This window comes from Triticum dicoccoides, chromosome 3B (genome assembly GCF_002162155.2).
Source record: "Triticum dicoccoides isolate Atlit2015 ecotype Zavitan chromosome 3B, WEW_v2.0, whole genome shotgun sequence".
Classification (NCBI taxonomy): Eukaryota; Viridiplantae; Streptophyta; class Magnoliopsida; order Poales; family Poaceae; genus Triticum; species Triticum dicoccoides.
The window spans coordinates 608,823,851-608,828,602 of record NC_041385.1 but is presented as its reverse complement, the minus strand read 5'-3'; positions in this window follow the sequence as shown (position 1 = coordinate 608,828,602).

Sequence of the window (4,752 nt, the reverse complement as noted above, 5' to 3'; positions counted from 1 at the left end):
CCGCAATCTCAAGCAAGGCAGCATGTCTGTGTACGAATACAACAAGCAGTTTCAGAAACTTGCTCGCTTCGCTAAACAAGACGTTCCTGATGAGAAGAGTATGATCTATCAATTCAGAGGTGACCTTAGAGAGGATCTACAGTTAGCTCTCGTTCTTGTTGAGCCTATTCAGTTTGATCAATTCTACAATATGGCCCTCAAGCAAGAAGGTGCTCAGCTCAAGTGTGAGGCTTCTAAGAAGAGAATCATGGATGCAGTGCAGTCTTCTTCTTCCTCACAAGTGGCAGCTAAGCAGCAGAAGTTCTACCTTCCTCCTCCTCCGTTCCGTCAGCCCTATCAGCAGAAGAACTCAGGTGGTCGTGCATCTTCCCACCCACCCAGCCCAGGGTATCAGAACAAGTCTCAGCCTCAAGCTCCAAGGTCAAATGCTCCTTATCATCGTCCGCTCTCAGAAGTGACTTGCAACAAGTGCCAGCAGAAAGGTCACTACGCGAACAAGTGCTTCAATCAAAGGCGCCTTCCTCCTCCTCCCCCTATGAGATCTTCAAGCAATGAAGTGGTCAAGCATAATCCAAAGTCTGCAAAGGTTAATATGATGAATGCAGCGCAAGCGGAGGAATCTACTGATGTGATAATGGGTAATCTTCCAGTTAATGATATTCCTGCAAAAGTTTTATTTGATACTGTTGCATCGCATAGTTTCATCTCAAGACCTTTTACATCTAAGCATGAGATGTTTTTTCAAGATTTGCCTAGACCATTATCAGTTGTTTCTCCGGGTAAATTCATGAACGCAAGCTCCATGGTTCAGGATGTCTCTATCAAGATGTGCGACTATAAATTTCTATCTTCTCCAGTTGTTCTTGGCGACTCTGATATCGATCTAATTCTCGGGATGGACTGGCTTTCTAAGCACAAGGCTCAGCTTGATAGTGCTGCCAGGGAGATTCAATTGACACACCCTTCTGAGGATGTTATCATCTATGCCGCTCGTGACGAAACCATTCGGTTGTTTTCTCTCAATGAGAAGGGCGAGTTGGATGCTATTTCTCAAATTCCTGTCGTTTGTGAGTACCAAGATGTCTTTCCAGAAGAGCTTCCGGGTATGCCTCCTCATCGGCCAGTCGAGTTCGTTATTGATCTTGAGCCTGGAACTGAACTCGTTTGCAAGCATCCATACAAGCTTGGATCCAAGGAGCCGAAGGAATTGAAGAAACAGCTCGATGAACAAGAGCGTCTGGGTTTGATCAGACCGAGTTCATCTCCATGGGGTTGTGGAGTAATTTTTGTCGAGAAGAACGATGGCATGGACCGACTTTGCGTCGATTACCGTCCATTGAACAAGAAGAAAATCAAGAACAAGTATCCACTTCCCAACATCAATGAGCTTTTCGAGCAACTCAAAGGTGCTAAAGTATTCTCCAAGCTTGACCTTCGTATGGGTTATCATCAAATTCGCATTCGTGAACAAGATATTCCCAAGACAACATTCAGAACAAGCTATGGTTCTTATGAATATACTGTCATGTCTTTCGGCCTTGTCAATGCTCCTCCAACTTTCTCTCAAATGTTGAACTTTATCTTCAACCCCTACACCAATGAATTCGTCTTGGTGTATCTTGATGATATCTTGGTCTTCTCCAAGAATAAGAAGGATCATGCCAAACATTTGCGATTAGTCCTCGACAAGCTTAGAGAGTATCAATTCTATGTGAAGTTTTCCAAATGTGAGTTTTGGCTTGATGAAGTTCTTTACCTTGGTCATATCATCTCTGCCAAGGGCATTGCTGTTAATCCCGCGAAGGTGTCTGCAGTTGTAAATTGGGAACCTCCTCAGAATGTCAAGCAGCTCCGTAGTTTTCTTAGTCTTGCAAGCTATTGTCGAAGATTCGTTGAGAACTTCTCTAAGATTGCAAAGCCTCTTTTCAACCTCCTCCGGAAGCATGTCAAGTACGTCTGGATGCCTGAGTGTGACGTTGCTTTCAACACCCTCAAAGAGAAACTAGTCATAGCTCCTGTCTTGACTCCTCCTGATGAATCCAAGCCATTCGAAGTGTTCTGTGATGCTTCTGTTCAAGGTATTAGTGCTTTGTTAATGCAAGAGAAGAAAGTTGTGGCCTATACCTCTTGTCAGTTGAAGCCCAACGAAAAGAACTACCCCACTCACGATCTTGAGTTGGCGGCAGTTGTCCATGCATTGATAACATGGAGACATCTCTTATTGCGAAGGCAAGTGGACATTTTCACCGATCACAAGAGCCTCAAGTATATCTTCACTCAACCCAACCTCAACCTCAGGCAAACTCGATGGGTTGAAATGATTCAAGAGTACAATCCAAGTATTGAATATACTCCTGGCAAGGCGAATGTGATTGCAGATGCTCTGAGCAGAAAGGCTTATTGCAACAATCTAATTCTCAAGCCATGTCAACCAGATCTTTGTGAAGCTTTTCGCAAGCTGAATCTTCAAGTTGTCCCTCAAGGATTTCTTGCCAACCTCATAGTCTCTCCTACTCTGGAAGATCAAATTCGTGAGGCACAACTCCTGGATACCATGGTGAACAAGGTGAAACATGGTATTGACAAGGGCATTCCCAAATACAAGTGCTATCGCTTGGATGACATAGATACTCTTTTCTTCGAGGATTGAATTGTGGTTCCAAAAGGCGATCTGAGAAAAGTCATCATGAACAAGGCACACAATTCCCTCCTATCCATTCATCCTGGAAGTACAAAGATGTACCATGACCTCAAATAGTCGTATTGGTGTACTCGAATGAAGCGAGAGATTGCTCAATTCATGAATGAATGTGATGTCTGCAGAAGGGTGAAAGCAGAACACCAACGACCAGATGGTCTCCTCCAACCTCTTGCTATTCCGGAATGGAAGTTTGATCATATTTACATGGACTTCGTGACTGGATTTCCTAAGTCCAAGCGTGGAAATGATGCTATCTTTGTTGTCATTGACAAGCTTACTAAAGTGGCTCATTTTCTTCCTATCAAAGAAACTATCACAGCAGCTCAGCTGGAAGAGCTATACACCTCCAGAATTGTCTCCTTGCACGGTATTCCACAATTGATATCTTCAGATCGTGGAAGCATCTTCACTTCTAAGTTCTAGGACTCCTTTCAGAAGGCCATGGGCACCAACATTCGTTTCAGCACAACTTTCCATCCTCAAACAAGTGGCCAAGTCGAGCGAGTCAATCAAATCCTTGAAGATATGCTCAGGGCTTGTGTCATTTCCTTCGGTATGAAGTGGGAAGATTGTCTTCCATATGCCGAGTTCTCCTACAACAATAGCTTCCAAGCGAGTTCGGGCAAGGCCCCATTCGAAATTCTCCATGGCAGAAAGTGTCGTACTGCTCTCAATTAGTCCGAGACAGGTGAACGCCAGCTTCTTGGCAACGACTTGATCACAAAAGTCGAAGAAATGTGCAAAGTCATTCATGAGAATCTCAAAGCTGCGCAATCGCGCCAGAAGAGTTACTATGATAGCAAGCACCGTGATTTGGCTTTTGAAATCGGAGACCATGTCTACCTCTGCGTCTCTCAATTGAAAGGCACTCATCGCTTCGGTATCAAAGGGAGGCTTTCCCCTAGATACGTGGGTCCTTTCAAGATCATTGGCAAAAGAGGCGATCTCGCCTATCAACTTGAGCTTCCATCCAACTTTGCAAACGTGCACGATGTGTTTCATGTGTCACAGCTTCACAAGTGCTTTAAGACTCCTGAGCGCACTATCAACTTTGAAGAGATTGACCTCCAAGAAGATCTCTCTTATCATGAGCACCCCGTTGCTATTCTTGAAGAAACCGAGCACAAGACTCGCAAAAAGTCAATCAAATTCCTGAAAGTGAAGTGGTTACACCATTCCGACCGAGAAGCCACCATGAGCGCGAGGATCACCTCCGTTCTGAATATCCGGAGTTCTTTCAGTCCTAGATCTCGGGACGAGATCCTCTTGTAGTGGTGGACTGTTGTAACACCCCGGATGTAACTTTCCATCTTTGTAATTCCAACTCTTGCCATTTTCGGTTACGTGCTATGATATTTCCTCCATGGTTGGGTTTTTGTCTTTTGTTTTGCATTTTGTTCATGTCATGCATCTCATATCATGTCATGATGTGCATCTCATTTGCATACGTGTTCATCTCATGCATCCGAGCATTTTCCCCGTTGTCCCTTTTGCAATCCGGCACTCCCACATGCACAGGCGCACCCCTCTTGTCTCTTTTCGTGTGCGGGAGTTAAAAGTTCTCGGAATGGACCGAGGCTTGCCAAGCGGCCTTGGTATAACACCGGTAGACCGCCTGTCAAGTTTCGTGCCATTTGGAGGTCGTTTGATACTCCAACGGTTAACCGCATAACCGCAAAGGCCTCTTTTGGGTTGCAGCCCAACACCCCCCCAAAATATCCCAATAACCCATCTAAGTCACTTCCATGCTCTCCGTCGTCGGATCAGGATCGTGTGGGCGAAAACTACACCCCATTTGGAGTCTCCTAGCTCCCTCTACCTACAAATATGTGCCCATCCCCGAAATTTTCGGGCAAACTCTAGTCTTCCCCTTCCTCCGCGCACCGGACATGTCCGGACCACGCCGGACGCGTCTGCCTGCCGCCGCCGGTGAACCACGCGCCTCCACGTGGCGCCGCAGCCGCCCCCGCGCTGCCGGCCCGCCTGGCCCGCTCCCGGCCCTCGAAGCCCAACCGCCGCCGCCTCCCCGCGCGTCCGCCCGCGCCTGAGCG